This window comes from Pinus tabuliformis, chromosome 3_2 (genome assembly GCF_031772625.1).
Source record: "Pinus tabuliformis cultivar Carrire ecotype Pingquan chromosome 3_2, CPIR1, whole genome shotgun sequence".
Taxonomy (NCBI): domain Eukaryota; kingdom Viridiplantae; phylum Streptophyta; class Pinopsida; order Pinales; family Pinaceae; genus Pinus; species Pinus tabuliformis.
Window position 1 is genome coordinate 256,268,518 of NC_142302.1, and position 19,315 is coordinate 256,287,832.

The window sequence follows — 19,315 nt, forward strand, 5'->3', positions numbered from 1 at the left end:
CGCATGAAGGAAGAGTGGTCAAGCTCGTAGACCAGCTTTCATTCCCTGGTTCACACATCGCAAATAGTCAAATACCATCCCTAAATGGTCTTTTCATGCAAGGAATGTCTCATCAATCCCCAGTCCGTCCACCTGATGAGTGTGAGTGATTCATGAGGACATGACTGAAACCCAGGGGGCATGCACCCTGGTCTGTTCAGCAGGAAAACTTTAGGCATAGGGTAGGTTTCCGCGAAGGATATATGACTGGTTGACACACCCATCCATTTAGGAAAATGGGATTAGACCAGAATAAGATACCTCTGTTATAAGGTAGGCCTTTCCCGACAAAACAAATTTTTTGTCTGCAAATCGAGGGGTAACCTGGAAACTCTACTTCACTATACCTGGGGGCATGCAAACCTTTTGGCATGCAATCAAAGAGCAACCATTTATTTTTTAAATTTGTAGGTCCTATAACCCTTTAAACTCATAGGATTGGTCGTTTCCTAACTTGCATAAAGAAAGGATGTGGGGCAAAGCTTTGAAAAAATGCCATTTTATATGAGACATACTTATTATACGACTGGATCGAGTAGTTTTAATGTGGAATTCAAGCTCGTTAAAAAATAAACATAAGCAATGAGCAAATGTTCCCCCATAGTTTAATCTCATTAAAAAATGAACCAATTTCCAGTAAATAACCATCGTGAATGTATTATCATCACCCTTTGAAGCCTTGGTCATGTTCTCATCATCACCTCCACTCTGTATCGACCAATCATTCACCTCCATTTAATTGTTTACCCTTTTTGAGGAATAGCTGCGAAGAGTGATCCTGTTAGATGCTACGCATATTTATCACTTGTTCCTTGAAAAACGAGTCTCCTTTAAGCTCTTTTCAACTGACTCGTAAAATATTAAAAGATTGCCGAGCAATTGGCCTCTCCAGCTCGTTAAAGTGACCAGAAGTGCTATCCCTCCTTTAGATTTTAATCTTTTTGGACTTGAGGGATTATTACACAAAAAGATCAAGCGCTTGTTTTGTTCGGCTCGTTAAAAGTACTGAAAATTCATCCCTTTTGTATTGGTTATACTTTTTGGGACTCAAGGGATTATATGACGAAAAAGGATTATTGGAGTTTTCTTTACGTCCCTTTTTCAGACTCCCTAAAATTGAAAAGGACCGAGTTATCCTTGTCGTTAAACTCGTTAAAACCAAATAGCGACAAACTTGTCCATACAGACAAGAACGAGTTTCACTATCACTAGGCTCGTTAAAACATAGCGATGGGTTTGCCCGAAGGGAAAATTATAGAACAAGCATATTTTATCCTCCTCAAGCTTGACAAAAATAAAGAGGTACTGGTCAGCAATGACTGGGGAAAAATTGGGAAGAAAACTTGAAGAAACTTTATTAGTAGCAAGCCACTCTTGAACATGACACTTTCACTCCACATCCGAGTCGGGTTGACTTGTTTCGTTCACTGGTCATATCACCATGGGTCCATCACACCATCCATATTTGGGGTTAACGCTACCAATCCATCATGTCAGTGTTGCCGATATGTTCAAGAGAAGTCGCTCAGAGAATTCACCTGTGTCTCATCCACAGCAATACATTTACGCTCCATTCTTTCATGACTACCACCCTGAACCTTATATCATCAGATCGTTTTCACCTCCATTAAAATCATTTGCTCCATTCTGTGTCATTGATGTGGGATTCACTAAGGCCCTCCTATGATGGATCGCTTCTTGTCGACGTCAGCTCATTATCCAAGAAGTTGATCTAGGAACAACCGTTTCAGTACTTTGAAGCTTGCATGCCTCAATGGAAAGTTTCTCACTTCCAGCGATAGGTTTACATCAATGGCCTGCGACCGAAATATTTTGTGTGGTGTTCGACGCCAAGTCCCTTATTCACACCACGTGAATTGTACTGCAGTACCTTGAGGGTCATCATCATTATCGGTGATTCCTCTCGTGCCTGTTAACAACTTACATCATTGGCTCATAATCAGGCAATGTCTTTCCATGTTCGACTCCAGAACATCTCTCACATGGATCGACTTGTACTTTGAGTGAAGATCGAACAAGATTGAAGACCCTGGATCTAGTTTCATCCATCTGGGTTTGGATATATATTCAGGAAAATAAAGACATCAAATGTACATTACTGCACAGATAATCATCCAATCCAAGGGATGATGGCTCTACCAGAATCATCAGTCTACACTCAGACGATTGTCTGTCTTATGTACATGAAAATGATTTATAAAGCTGAGCATGGGAATTCCCTCCTCAGCTAGATCATGAAAATATTTTGAAGATAATGTATTGTATTGTATCTTATTACGGGTCGCCTTCCAGCTCGAAAAAACTTCAGATCCTCATGATAAAGCATTTCACCCGACATCAAAACAAATTAACGACCTCATGCTTTAGGGGGCAACTGTTATAGACATTTTTGGGAACTGCACCCAATCATAAATGTCCATAAACCAAGGGCTCTTAAGTCCCTAAAAGTGTTGTTCCAACCTCTAAAGGAACAAGGTCAACTGATTACATCTTCTCCCAGAAGTTCTCCATGAAAAACTACTCATAACTAGTCAAAACTAGACCATCTCACCTACTCCATGGTCAAAGTGCGCTGCATCGCACCTAAATACACACGGGAGGTGCGATGCATATTGAAAAGCCCTTCTATGGGGTGTGATGGGCGAGAGTGGACAAATGGCATGGTCAATCTGCAAGGTGGAGGATCATGGAATCTTCCAGAAACTTCTCCTGTGACACTTGCCTCTCTGCATTCACCCAAGGATGAGTAAGATATCATCAATCTCCAAGTGGAATCAAGAACTATCAGAGAGAGGACACTAATCAAATCTCAAAAGCTGGCTCACCCCCCTTGCAAACATCTATAAATGGAGCCCTCATCCCAGAGATCCAGAGGCTGGAATTTTGTATCTTGTAAGGAAGTGCTGCTGGTTTCTTGGTGTAACATCATAGTGTTGGGTGATCTAAGCTTTTCATGAGGTGAAGAAGGGCTTTCTGCAGGACGATGCTGGGTCAGAATAATTGGTTGTAATCGTCTTTTCTATTCTTGATTATGAATAAAGCTATTCATTTTTTCCTCCACATTCTTGTATGATTGATGATATATGCATTTGTGTGGTCAATATATATCTGGTCCTATATTGTTTATGATAGTAGATCTATGTTCTTGGATAATGTTATGCTGCTTTGATTCTACAGGTGCTCTTTGAAGCTGGGTAGACGAGGAAGCGAGTGGCAAATATCTATGAGAAGGGAGAGGAATCAAGCAAGAAATCAAGCGTAGAGAGAGGTTGGTCTCCTTCTTTCCCCTCTTATCTACTTCTCATAAAGGAAAACAAAAGTGGTTTTAGTTTGTTTGTTTCTAAGGTAGCTACCAGCCTTAGTGGGACTAGCAGCTCTACATAGACACTAGATTTCCCGATAACAAAATGGCGACTCCACTGGGGAGCAAATAGATTGTTTGTTTGTCTACATTTGTTTGCTTTATAAACTTACAGACGGAGCCTGAAGTCAAGCCAGCTAGCCTTCAAACTGCATTTGCTATGCAAGTGAAAAGTAGATCAATGTTGCTTCAGTCTATCTCCGGGTTTTGTTTATAAACTGAACAATCGATTTACAAGCATTCTAATTTCCCTTGTGGTGGCTCTAGTAACCTCCTTAGATCTACCCCTGTGATTTACTTACTGATTACCACTTGCTTGGCCTAAATCCCTGAACTGAGCTACAAACTGTGACCCGGAACCTAGTTGAAGTCTCGTCCCTGGACCATCGCACTGTCTCTTCTTTGGAATCTAGATGCCTCGCACTTCCCGAGTGTAGTAGGTGTGCTGCATCTCACTTTCCCTGTGTTACAGGTGCACTGATTAGACAAGACCTCTTCTGAGTAGTTTTTCATGAAGAACTTCTGGGAGAAGATGTAATCAGTTGACCTTGTTCTTTTAGAGGTTGGAACAACACTTTTAGGGACTTAAGAGCCCTTGGTTTATGGACATTTATGATTGGGGTTTCAGTTCGAAGGCTAGCTGGCTTGAATTCAAGATCCGTCTGTATGTTTATAAAGCAAACAAATGTAGACAAACAAACAATCTATTCACTCCCTAGTGGAGTCGCCATTTTGTTATCAGGAAATCTAGTGTCTATGCAGAGCTGCTAGTCCCACTAAGGCTGGTAGCTACCTTAGAAACAAACAAACTAAAACCACTTTCATTTTCCTTTATGAGAAGTAGATAAGAGGGGAAAGAAGGAGACCAACCTCTGTGTATTCTTGATTCCTTGGTTGATTCCTCTCCCTTCTGATAGATCTTTGCCACTCGCTTCCTCGTCTACCCAGCTTCAAAGAGCACCTATAGAATCAAATCAGCATAACACTATCCAAGAACATAGATCTACTGTCATAAACAATATAGGACCAGATATATATTGACCACACAAATGCATATATCATCAATCATACAAGAATGTGGAGGAAAAATTGAGTAGCTTTATTAATAATCAAGAATAACAAAGAGGATTACAACCAATTGTTCTGACCCAGCATCATCCTCTCAGCAGAAATCCCTTCTTCACCTCATGAAAAGCTTAGATCACCCAACACTATGATGTTACACCAAGAAACCAGCAGCACTTCCTTACAAGATACAAAATTCCAGCCTCTGGATCTCTAGGATGAGGGATCCATATATAGATGTTTGCAAGGGGGGTGAGTCAGCTTTTGGGATTTAATTAGTGTCCTCTCTCTGATAGTTCTTGATTCCACTTGGAGATTGATGATTTCTTACTCATCCTGGGCGAATGCAAAGAGGCAAGTGTCACAGGAGAAGTTTCTGGAAGATTCCATGATCCTCCACCTTGCAGATTGACCCTGCCATTTGTCCAATCTCGCACATCACACCCCATAGAAGGGATTTTTCGTATGCATCGCACCTCCCGTGTGTATTTAGGTGGGATGCAGCACGCTTTGACCATGGAGTAGGTGAGATGGTCCAGTTTTGACCAGTTCTGAGTAGTTTTTCATGGAGAACTTCTGGGAGAAGATGTAATCAGTTGACCTTGTTCTTTTAGAGGTTGGAAGAACACTTTTAGGGACTTAAGAGCCCTTGGTTTATGGACATTTATGATTAGGGTTGCAGTGCCCAAAAATGTTTATAACAACTATGATACCACTGTAATGTTCCAAAAAATAAATAACAGTGATAAACAAAGGAAAATACCATACAACACCGAAATATTTAAACAACAATCAAACCCCCACAATTTACACCAGAACTGCGCCAAAATTCAACCATTTTATTATATACAGAGAAGAGTACAATGCATGAAATGTGTGCACCTAGGCTTTCTAAACCAAGCTAAAAAATCCCAAGTGAGAAAGATGTTACCCAAATGCAGAGGAAAGGCTTCTCCTCAATGTTTTGTGCTACCCCCAGAAATTCTACAACTGTTGTCTCAAAGGAACCCCTATTTGAGACTCCAAAAGTGATAAGAAATTTCCATAAAATTAATCTTGAGCTCTCCAAAAACCCAGAATAACCAAGAAAGGGTTTGGGAAAAATTTACCAACTAGTCGGGACCCAAAATTGAAGCTCACTTCTCCTAACTAGCTGCCAAAAAATCTTATTGCTTAGGGGCACCAAATCTCCTCCAAAAATTCTACAAAATTAGGAGCATACTCCTTGACCCTTGATCAACAAAACCCATAAAGGAATTGGGCTAATTCTAACCTCCCGAAATTATCCAATTTTGGTGATACACCCTTCCTAGCAGAAACTACGTCCCCCACACTTTAACTGCTAGATTTGGCACGTGGTTCTCCTTAATATGTTGCATAATTTCCCTGGAAATTACCTTTGGAGAGGTGACTGGATTTGCTTCCCAAAAACCCACACAAGCATGAAGTATTCAGCCCCATGAATTTTACCCAATGTCACTACTTCACAATCCCTAGAGTGACATATTTGGCTTTCACAAAAGCTGAAACTTCCAGCCTTGAAAATCTCCACAAATGCTATTCCAACCTGAGGAAAATTTTTGCTAAATTCTCAGGCTAAAATACCCCTTTTCTCTTCCCTAACTCATTGGTACGATTTTGATACATGCATCCTCCCTATAAATCAAATTGACTGAGAAATGAACTAAAAGGAACCACAATCTCTAGTAGATTTACCTCCTATTGAGTTCAAAATTTCCTCCTTAAGGTGGCATTCAAAATCCAACAAGAAAGAGGTTGGAATTCCCGCTTGGGAATTCCTTGTGCTAAACAACAAAGGTTGTCTTAGATAAACAACTCAAGAGAACTAGAGTTGATTTGTAAAAATGATCAAAGATGCCAAATGGAGTCCCCAAGCTCTATTTATAATATTTGGCCCTCTCTCCCTTGGTCATCCCCACCTTCCACTAATTCACACCCCCTTCCTTTCTCTCTCTCTTCTCACTAGTGCGAATTTCTAGTTGGGTCGAATTTCTCTGCTTGTGGTTCCCACTCTCCACTAAAGTTGTGATTTCCCTTTTTCCTCCTAAGTCCAAATGTCGGAATTGCCTCCTCTTCTAAAACTCATCTCTAATGTGAAAAAATAAAATTGGGGATGTTACATCCAACCCAATCCCCCCTTCTTCCTAGACCATTCTTCCCTTGAATTTCCTAAAACTCAACTTTGATTGTGCATTTAAAGGAAATATAGGGGAAGTTGGGTTCGCAGGAATCTTCAAATACCATTATTGAAATCTAATTCACATTTACACAGGACCCATGATATATAACACTAACAGTGCATTGGAACTAACAACCTTAGAGGAAGGTTTAAAGATTGCTCATAACCAAGGGTACTCCAAACTTCTATTAGAAGGAGGCTTCCAGTTAGTTGTAGGCATGATCAACAAGATTATCAATGGTACTCCTTTTCACAAATTTTCTTATAGATGGAGACTTGAAGGTGTTATCACCAAGTTTGTCTCACTCCTCCCCTCAATTATTGTGATCATTCCCACTCATATCAGATGATCACGGAACAAAATTGTAGAAAAACTAGCCAATCAAGGATGCTCTACTTTTGCTTCAAAGTTCTCAACATTGTGGCATTCTCTAGAAAATTCTTCCCTCAAACAAGAGTACTGGTCTCAGGTGTAGTAGGATAGAACTTCCCTAGATGGGCTTTTAGAATCAAGAAAGAGTGGAGGGTGGATTGTCACTGTCCCACAAGGCAACACACTTGAGGGATATGGAAACACACCTCCATAGTGGTTTGTTATATTTTATACAACTGACACAATGGAGCCCATTCAATAGCCTCCTAATGATTTGCATGAAGCTTGGCTTCAGACTCTGCTCTCGAATTGTTTATTTTCTATGTTTTAGAATTCATATGCAGGTAATTTCTGTATGGGGTTAAAACCTACATTTGGTATCAGAGCTATTTTGGCTTTAAGGGGATGCCTTTGTTGCTGAGGGGTTTTTCTCGGGCCTGTGGTAGACCTTGTTCAGTGGGAGATCTACGAGATCGATTCTGGTGGTGAAAGAAGATGGAAAACCGTGGAAAGATAGAGATCAAGAAATTTAATGGTCAGAGTTTTGAGTTGTGGAAACTCAAGATGGAGGATCTGTTGGTGGATAAAGATTAGTGGATAGTGGTAGATCCAGGTGCTAAACCAACAGGAGTGACCAATGAAGAATGGAAGAAGTTGGATCAGAAGGCAAAGAGCACAATACGATTGTGTGTCTCAAATTTATTATTGCTGAATGTATCAGGGGAGCTACGAAAAAGGCTTTGTGGGACAAGTTAGGGACTTTCTACCAATCTAAGTCTCTGGTGAATAAATTTTTCCTACGGAAAACGCTGTATAACTTGAGGATGAAAGATGGAGACTCAATGACAGAGCATCTGAATGCGTTTAATACTGTGGTAAGTCAGTTAACATCTATTGATATTAAAATTTCAGATGAAGATAAGTGCATCAGTTTGTTGTGTTCTCTACCAGATTCGTGGGATAGTCTGGTTATTACAATAGGTAGGATTGCAACCACCTTGCATTTTGATGAAATAGTCTCATCCTTGCTGACGGAGGAGATGAGACAGAAAAATAAGGAGAGCCAGAATGGTGATGCCTTGTCTGTATGAGGACGGTCCCAGAACATAAACAAAAATAAGTCATCGAGTGGGAGATCTAAATCTCCAAGAAAACCTGTAAAGGTGGTGTGTTGGAAACGTGGAAAGGAAGGCCACTTCAAAAGGGACTGTAAATCGAAAGCTCCTAACAAAGGAAAGGGATCTAATGAGGCTCCTTCTGCAAAGACAAAAACCACCTCAGATGAAGGTGGGGATGTGTACTTGGCTTATTCAAGTACACATGTAGATCATGAGGCATGGTTGATTGACTCAGGTGCATCCTTTCACTTCACTCCCCATAGAGAGTGGTTCTGTGAGTATGAGAAATATGATGGTGGTGATGTCTTCTTGGGGGATGACAGGAAGGCTAGAATCATTGGTCGCAGAAAAGTAAAGTTGAAATTGCAAGGTGGAAGGATTAGAACACTTCCGAATGTTCTACATATTCCTGCATTGGCCAGAAATCTGATTTCTATAAGCAAGCTGGATGATGCAGGTGTAAAAACAATGTTTGAGAAGGATACCTGCAAGATGGTTCAGGGAGCATTGGTATTGATGTGGGGAGTTCGGATTCGAACTCTGTACAAGCTACAAGGTAGCACTATTATTGATGGATACAATAGTTCTATGGTTCATGAAAGTGGAGCAGAAAATCTAGTGGTCTCTGGAGAGAAGACCATGTTGTGGCATCAAAAGCTTGGACATATTGGAGAGAAGGGCCTTCGAATACTTCACGGTAATGGTATGGTAGAAGGTATGAGTAACAACTCTCTAGATTTTGATTTACGTGAAAATTGTGTATATGGGAAGCAGAATCGGGTGAGTTTCCCCTCTGGTGGTAAGAGGGCGAAACAGATATTAGAACTTGTGTATAGTGATGTGTTTCAACCTGTGAAGGTTCCATCACTGGGTAAGTCTGTGTACTATGTATCATTTATAGATGACTTCTCAAGGAATACATGGATATATTTCCTTAAGAATAAATCTAAAGTCTTTGACAGGTTTAAAGAATTTGAGGCTCTCGTGGAAAACCAGTCAGAGAAGAAGATAAAGGTGCTGAGGACAGATAATGGTGGAGAGTTTTGCAGCAAGGAATTTGAAGAATTTTGTAAGAAGTGTGGTATATCACAGTAGAAAACTACTCCATATACACCTCAACAAAATGGAGTTGCAGAAAGAATGAACAAGACGTTGATGGAAAGGGCAAGAAGCATGCTCAGTGGTGCTAGGTTAGGACAGTAATTCTGGGCAGAGGCAGTGGATACTGCATGTTATCTAGTCAACAGGTCACCTTCATCAGCATTGGAGGATAAGACTCCACAAGAGGTATGGACTGGTAAGAAACCCTCTCTTTCACATCTGATGGTATTTGGATGTGATGCATATGTACATGTTCCAAAGGAGAAACGAACCAAGTTGGATAGTAAATCTGAAAAGTGCATCTTTATTCTGTATAAGGATGGTTTAAAGGGTTATAAGCTTTGGAACCCACGCACATGGAAGGTTGTGTACAACCAATATGTGGTGTTCAAAGAGGTGAAAAATGTTATTAAACATGAAGTCCAACGAAAGGAACCTGAGAAGATAGAGTTTGAGCTAAAGGAGGAAGAATCAGACTCTACAACAGAGGAGGAATTAGAAGATGAAGAGCCACAAACTCTGGCTATGAGAAGATTAGTTCGAGAAAGAAGGCGGCCTGAAAGGTATAGTCCATCTAATTTCTGTTCAAATTTTTCTTTATCTATTACTGACAATGATCCCAGAAGTGTGAAGGAAGTAGTAGATTCAGAGGATGGAAAACTTTGGAGAGAGGCCATGGTTGATGAAATGGCATCTTTGCACAAAAATGAGGCTTGGGATTTGGTGGGGTTGCCGACTGGAAGGAAAATCATTGGCAGTAAATGGGTGTTCAAAAAGAAGACAAATGCAGAAGGAAAAGTGGACAAATACAAAGCTCAGTTGGTAGCAAAAGGTTATTCCCAGGTTCCAAGAATTGATTTTGGCGATATTTTTTCTCCTATTGCCAAGGTAAATTCTATTAGATTACTTTTATCTGTTGTTGCTGCTTTTTATTTTGAGGTAGAACAGATGGATGTGAAGACAACATTTCTTCATGGGGATCTGGAAGAGGAGATCTACATGAAGCAACCTGAAGGCTTTGTGGTGAAGGGTAAGAAAGAACTGGTATGCAAGTTAAAGAAGTCCCTGTATGGGTTAAAACAATCACCAAGGATGTGATATCAGAAATTTGATACATTTATACGGGGACTTGGCTTCACCAGAAGAAAAGCAGACCATTATGTGTATTTTAAATTAATTGGTGATCGTGTTATTTATCTCATCTTGTATGTGGATGATATGTTGCTGGTTGGAAATGACAAAGAAATTATCCAGGATTTGAAGACCCAATCGTCCTCCAAATTCGACATGAAAGATCTTGGTGCTGCAAACTATATTTTTGGCATGGAAATTAAAAGGGATCGGGAAAAAAGGAAGCTCTAGTTAAACCAGAGGAAGTATGTCGAGACAATACTGTAGAGGTTTAATATGCAGGATAGTAAACTGGTGAAGGCTCCTATTCCTATAGGTGTGACGTTATTTGCTTAACAATGTCCCAAGACACAAGAAGATGAAGAGGACGTGTCCCATGTTCCATATGAAAGTGAAGTTGATAGTCTGATGTATGCAATGGTCTGTACTAGACCAGACATTGCACATGCAGTGGGAGTATTGATCAGGTTTATGTCAAAACCAAGAAAGGAGCATTAGACAGCAGTGTAGCGGGTTTTCAGGTATTTGTGTGGAACTAGTGATTATGGGTTGTGATACCAAGGAAGACCAGGATTGGACAGAGTGTTGGATGTTCGTGGCTTTTTTGATGTAGACTGGGCTAGAGATCTGGATCAGAGAAGATCTACAAGTGGGTATGTGTTTAACCTATTTGGAGGTGCAGTTAGTTGGATGAGTAAGAAACAACCTGTAGTGGCACTATCAACTACAAAGGGAGAATACATGGCAGCCACTCATGCAAGCAAGAAAGCAGTTTGGGTGCAGATATTGTGTTCAAGTATGGGGTTAGTACAGGGAGCTATAAGGATAGACTGTGATAGCCAAAGTGTAATTTTATTGGCAAAGAACCCCACATATCATTTAAGGATAGAGCACATTGATGTTCAGTATCACTTTGTGAGGGATATGATAGAAGACAAAAAGGTGTTGCTGGTAAAGGTGGACACTTTGAAGAATATTCAGATGCATTGACAAAATATGTGAGCTCTGAGAAGTTCTCTTGGTGTAGAGAGACAATGGGCATTTCAGGGCTAGAAAAATGACTAAGCTCTCTTGTGGCCCCCTATGGAAAGAAAACAACAAGTGGGAGAATGTTGGGTTGTGTTATATTCTTTCCACGTAGTTAACAGGGGGTTTGAAGGGCACCTGTAACCCCACTTTACGGGCCGGGGAAACGCCCTAGAAAATTTTGGTTTTGGACCCTATGTTAGGTTGGGTGGACCCACCTATGGTCTTGTGCATGATTTTCACACATGTTTTTTGGACGCGATGGTTTCTGGTCCATGGTATTGGACGTGATGGTTTTTGGTCCATGGTATTAGACGCGATTGTTTTTCGGTCCATGGTATTGGATGCTTCGGCATGTATAAATATGTATTGTAACATTGAAAGGAACATAATGAAAAATCAAGCTCGTAGTCTCGGTTTTGGGATCCAAGGGAAAATCTTTGTGTATATGTGTTTTATGTGTTATGCTCTCGCATCGTTTATTTTCTGTGTTTTAGAATTTGTATGCAGGTAATTTCTATACGGGGTTAAAACCTACAATTAATAGCTCCAAAACAAGGCATCATGATGTGTCAACAACCCATGTCCATCGTTAAGTTGGATACTATGAAGAACATGTGTGTACTCGAGCCCAATTGAAGGCTAAAAGCTTCGCAACTAGGTTCAAAGAACTCACTCCACAACTAGTGCACGAGGAATTATCTTAGTTTGAAATGGAATTGTCAGATGAATGTTTCACCCTTAAAAACAAGGAAGTGTTGGTAGAGGTTGTTGATTGGGTTCCTGATGTTGGTCATACTCGTGGAAGATAGAATCAATACATGTACACTATGGATATCTATTAGTACCTCAAATTTCTCCAATGCAAAGTATTGATAGACAGAAATGAAAGAAGATAGGACATTCTTCTCTCTTTGGACCACATGCAAGGGACATTAGCAACAATGGATCAAAGGCTAAGACACATCGAAAAATGTATGGGCATCCCTTTTGAACCAAGTTTCACTCTTGGCAGCAACAAGGAGCCTATCCAAGTAGAAGGCACCCAATTAAAATAACCCCTGCTAGTTGTATTTTAGTTTCTTTAGTTTTATCTTATGCAATAATTTTTAAGTATCAGTGTGCAGCAACACGAGTAGCCCAACTATTTGTTTTAGATTTTTGAACCTAGAAGATAGGACTTGTTTTTCGCTAGTGCTATTTTGAAGAAATTGAATCGTGCATTTGATTTAGCCTTCCGAATGGTTGACTAGATCAAGATAGACATAGAAATGTAATTTTATGTTTACACACAATATAAAACATTTACTTCACCAAAAAAAAAAAGATAAATAAATAGATTGTAAAAAAAATGATTTTAACAATATATTGTTTATTACTAGGGAAATGCGTGATTCCTTTTGCACTCAATGTGGATTTGACACATGGAATTTAATATCTCTAAATAAAAATCAAAGTTGTGATAGATTTGCATTGATAAGAACAACAATAAATATAAATTAAAAATACAAACACATATTTAAAAAACAAAAGTATGGAAATATTTTTAATATAAAATACTATTTTGTCAAATATCTTAGGTTGAATCATTTGGTGAACAATTTGTTGTCCCAACTCCAATCTTCGAAGACATGTAAAATTTTTATTTTAACTTCTTTTATATATAATTATAAATTATACTTATTTATTAATTAATCTAATAAATGTGGAAATAAATATTTTAAAAGATATATATATATATATATATATATATATATATATATATATATATATATATATATATATATATAAAATAGATTAGTATATATATAATAGATTAGTTTTAGTTATATTTATTTCCCTTTATAATAGATAAAAATATAAATAGTAACTATTTACTTACTCATTTTAATTAAATTATATTATTTAAGAGAATTATACAAGTTTATTAATTAAAAAGACATTAAGTCATGACAATATAAAATTAAAAGTATGATAACCCCAACTTATATCATAATCAAGTATAAATTGGTTTTCTTCTATAAATAAAAATCTAACAATCAACCTAGGTCTATTTTAATTTTAGATCTACCAAGTGCTTCACTTTAAAAGAGGTTTACACCTCAAGAGGATTTTTCACTCTAAAAGAGGTTGGCACCTTAAGGGATTTGATCCTTCTCGATGCTTGGTAGATCTCAAGTTAAAATTAATCTAGGCTAGTTTAAATATTAATTTAATTATAATCCTAATTATAATTATTTACTTTAATTTTTTATTATATTTTCATTTTTATGTAATTTGACTACGTCAAAATGTTTATATAGCATAACAAGATAGAATATTGTAACACCTCTTCCATATTGGGTTGGAGAGGTCGGGGTACTTGTTATCATCTTCATACTCAGTATGAAATTCATGTATTGCCCCTTTCTGGAGAATCAGTATAACATCTCTTCCAGAATGGGTTGGAGAGCTCAGGGTACTTCTTGTCATGTTCATACTCTATAATAAATTCATGTATTGCCCCTTTCTTGAGAATCAATAGCTTCCATACCACCTCAGCCAAATTGCTTCAAGAATCCCAAGTATGTAATTAGCGTTCAGTTGTGACAACCAATAGGAAATAGATAAATAAATAGATAGTAAAAAAAAAATAATTAAAATAATTTAGTAATATGTTGTTTATTACTAAGGAAATTCTTACGGGATAAAACACCCTAGTTTGGGTTGAGAATCCCAACAGATCGAAGGGCATACACCAACAAGAATCAAGAAAATAGGCAGTCCTAATGCTTAAACTACTAAAGTGGGATGAAGAGATAGTACCCATAGGTCCTACGTTTGAGGATGTTCCCATACGTTCCAAACCCTATGCTTCCTCCAATTCTTCAAAACCTACAACTCATTCCAGAAAATCATATATACTAGCAGTAGTTCAAAGCATGTTCAAGCTATTAATGTTAGATCATATAAGCATATAGATATCAAACATGAGATCATACATAATTAGATTGTAACATGAGTTCAAGGTTAAATATCATCACATTAAGAACAAGACAGAGCTTCTTTATTGATATCTACAAAGAATGTGGAAGAATACAACCTAATTCAACCATGGCTACAAGAGAAACCTTCCTCTAGATCCATCCAGCCCAAGCCTCAACAATCCTGTTTGAAATGCATACACATAGATGCCATATAAAGGAGATGGACATCTCTATGAGGAAACAAGGGTTTCCTATAGATAAGAGTGCAAGAGGCATAGGGAAAAACTAGACTTGATTAGGGACCAATTTGGATATAATATCAATATCCTATCTTTTTCTCCCCTTAGACCTTCCCATGAGGTGTATTTATATCACCCCAAAAAATTTGTTTCAATTGGGATATAGTTAGGCCACCAACCCCTGTAGGTGGTCTTTTGGTGTGACGTCAAACCCCGCCCATAAAATAGGGATTTTATATTTTTTTAATATTTCAAATTATATACGCAGGTTGGGTATAGCTGGACCCACATGTAGATGCGCTTTTTGAAGGGCAGAGTCGCGTATGGAATTTAAAATAATGTTTTTTGGTAAAAGGACCAAGTCTAAAGGGAAAGGGTTGCTATGGCCATGACTCAGAGCATCAAGTATACAAAGGGGATAAATAATGCTATAACAGATTCCCCCTAATATATGAGGTTAGAAGGGGTACATGATGGTCAGAATGTATTAAGTGTAAAGAAAGAATCATGCGAGGACTTGGGAGGAGATCTCCAGATTCCAGCCTACCAAACCAGTGGAAGAGATCAAAAAGAAATCTCATGTCTGAGACGGAAATACCTATGCTCAGAGATAGTAAATCATGTCCTCTTATCAAGTGTAGAGCAGATCCAATATGTATACAAGTGCAAAGGAAACTAAGAAATACATAGTGGATCATATGATCATAGCCGCAAAAGTACATATCAAGGTCATGTCACAATATCACATATAACAGAACTGATCAATGATGTTGAAAGAGATATTTGATCACTGATGTCACATAGATAATCCTCAAAGTACCAAGTCAAAAGTGGAATAATGGTACTGCATGCAACTTGGGTGCCAACATATAAAATGTTGTTGTGATGAATTGCAACATATAAGGTGGATGGTGTAACTGGAAGCAAACTTGAGGAACTAAAAAGTGAACCATAAAATGTTGATGCAACCCAAGGTCTTCACCGATCGCCATGGTACATTTCTAGACTATGGGAATAAATGAATTGAAGTTGACCATGTGAGAAACCGTTTGATCACCTGTTATTGATGTATATCATTAACAAGCGTGAGACAACTAACCGATAATGATGATGAGAGTCAAGATACCCCAGTACAATCTAACAAGTGTAAATAAATTAGTTGAAGTCGAACACTTGAGAGAATCTACTAATCAGGAGACATTGATGTATTCACACTGTCGATAGTGAAGGAGTCTACCACTAATGGCTACAAACCCTAAGGTACTGCCAAAGGACTATAGACCTTATTCCCAAAGCAATGAGTTGGAGTTGATGGTAAAATATCTAATGGAAGGAAGGCATTAAGGCATCCCACTTCAATCCAACACGAGTGTAACCCGCAGGCCAATAATTTGGAAGGAATCCGATGAACAAAGATGAAGTAAACATACTGAAGCACGTTTCTGATGTACATAAGATGTGGCTAGCACATGGCAGAAACCCTCTGAACCAACCAATAATGAAAGCTGACACGGAGGAGAGGAATCCACTAATAGGGTCAAATGGAAACCAAGGTACTGTACAAATCCCAATGTGTGATAATGTAGTCTGACATCAAACACAAGGAAACCACTTAGTCAAAGACCCATGATATTGATCGATTTTGAGTACAAGGTCACCTATCAATGATGGAAATATAACCAGAGTGTGACTCTAGGCCTACTCTCAGAGAAATTTTTCGAAGTCGATAAGAGTAGACATGCCAACAAGGAGTCAATGGAGACCTTCTTAACTAGCATGAGAAAAGGACCAAATAGTTGATGTGATACTGAACATAACTCTAATAGATCGGGTATGTCCGACTAAAAATGAGTCAAGATACACCACAGAAAGGTTGACTCAGGTTTAATTCTCTTGAACAAAAGCATGACTCAAATGTGACTGTATGGTAGTATATGATAACTTTGTATAAGTTTGTCATGCATGACACATAAAAAACTCTCCATATGATTGAAAGAGATAACAAACCGGAGGAGTACTGACTCAATGACAAGGTTATGGCTTTCCTAAGTCAAACTAAAGCTCATCCCGATGGAGGAAATACTTGCTTTGAGTGCTTTGTTCAAGGGCCACACAGCTGACTCTTGTTTCCATCAATTATGGAAGTAATGTCTCGTTCTTGCTATTTTTTGAAATATATAATATTTTTGTCTTTTTCATATTTAAAAAGCCTGAAAAAGAATAAAAGAATGCCTATGGTATGGTGGAAATAACGAGTGTCTAAATACAAAAGTGCTAGTTCCTAGGAGTGGAACATTCCTATGCTCAATGCAAGGCGATGAAACTAGTCAATGATACTCAAAGGAATGTTCTTTCCATGGGAATAAGGTGTCAAGCTGCAAAGGCTAAGTGATTGCAAGGTTGATTTTGCAGAAATACATGGTCAAAAAGTGGCTTATACACAAGTCCAATTGAAGCCGGCTTAAGGCCAAAAGGTACAAATAGTCAACATGCAATGCAACAATACAACTCAACATGTGGGAGCCTCTAGGGTATAAATCCAGAAAAATAGTGAAGAAGAAGAGGAATGAGGCTTCATCGCAAATGCATGGTGGGACTAAAGAGGACTCCCAAGCCTAAGAACAAAATTTCAGCATGGCTTCCAAGTGATAAAAAGGTACTATATAGGGCAACCATGATAAGGTAGGCTCTACCACACAAGTTATGAAACTTCTAAGCAATGAGAAGGTTATGTGTCATATCTTGGTGGGGTCGATCCTAAGGCCAAAATGGAAAAGTAAACTAATCAATGCACAATGTAGGTGAAGAAACTAATCTACATGCCAATTTCGAGAACCAATACATGCCAGAGCGTATCAACCATAAAAATGTTCAAAGGATAAGTCTTCCAAGTTCTATGGACATAATTAGGAACACTAGACAAGAGGTTAATACATCCCATATATAAAATTCATATAAAAGATTATGTTATAGAATACAAAACTTGAAAATGCACACCTTATATGTACAATATGGTATAGGGAGCCATGTAGCTTTGTGACTTACACATAATAGTTCTTCAGGACAAGCCCCTTGTGGGGCTCGGGCCAAGGACTCCTTTGGTAGTTAAAACTCATGGCTTCAAAAAGTTCCTCCTATGAAGGCAACTAAACTTCCAAGAAATCATGAGAAATAGAATGATCAAAAGAGGGAATTAAGGGGTCCCATGTCCCCATTGGAGAAATCACTTGATAAACTGTCAGGACCAAGTCCTGAGAAGGAAATAATAGTTTAAAGAATCCCTCTAAGAAACAATTGAACATTGAGGATACAATGCACACAGTGCACCCATGGTTGGGTAGAGTCTACTTGAACACTTGGAACATACCGAGGGGTATTCTATAGTAAATTTGAATTAGGGGGTTGATTATTAGATGCAATCTGATCAATATTGACAATATTTCCGTTATAAGGAAAATACATCACTCGAAAGAGTGAATACACGACATCATTCATATCATAGACAAAATCATGCCCAAGTAGCCTATTAAAGTCTAATGGGATATCAACCACCATCATATCAATTAAGATAGTCTTCCCACCTAAAGTAATAGGCAACTGAGGAAGAACACCCATAGATTCACCATGTCTTCTATCATAGGCTAAAAACTAACTATCAACTACCAACAACTTTGGAGAACCCAAATCTTTCCAAGTGAAGGAGGATATAATACTTACAGGGGATCCTTCATCCATCATACATCGATAGACATTTATGGAATTATCTCTAACCCTTATTTGGAAAGGTGTAGTAGAAGGAAGATGAGGCTCAACAAGATTATCGCAATCAAAGGAAACACTCCTAGAACTTGGACGGGGTACACTCAAAGAGATCGGAATGCCCCCTAGACCAGAAGACTCTATACTAGAAATAAAGAAGACTCTATTGTTAGTTACTTTGCCCCCCAAAAGAGGAGTGGAATCATCTGGTGATTGCATTGGCTCGACCACTTCATCAACTAATGGTTAATTAGATTGTTGAGAAACCATAACAAATTCAGGAGTAGAAGAAGAGTCAGACTCAAACCATAACCTTTGTACCACTGAAATATCAGGGCACAAATGAGTAAGATGGTCTCCCTTAAATAGCTTACAAGGGAACTTTGTTTTAAATATTTTACGCTTAGGTTTCTGATCAACATCCATTCCACCAACATGACTAGCAGTGGTTGGTGGAAAGACCCCAACATGACTCGCAGAGGTTAGTGACTCTTTCCCAAGATAGATAGGACTTGTGCCCCCAGTCCTAATCACAGAAGTAGGTGAGTCAATAGAAATATGACTCATAGAGGTAGGTGACCCATTTCTAGTATGACTTGTAGTGACTAGAGTTATGCCCCCAATGTGATTTTCTGTGGCTGCAAGCTCATCTCCAACATGACTTGCAGGGTTTGGTGATGATTCATGGATATAAATATCCTTCTTCTTCTTCTTCTTCTTCCTCTTTATTTTCTTTTTAAATCTCTTATTACAAGAGGGAGGAGAAAGATGAATCCTAGATTTCTCTTTTGAATAAGATGAACAATTAACACCCATTTGATTCCCTTGAAATAAAGCATTCATCTGAGAAGCTTCAAGAATATTTGGAATATTCAGAGTGGACCACAACCAAACTAGTAATACAACATTCAATCCA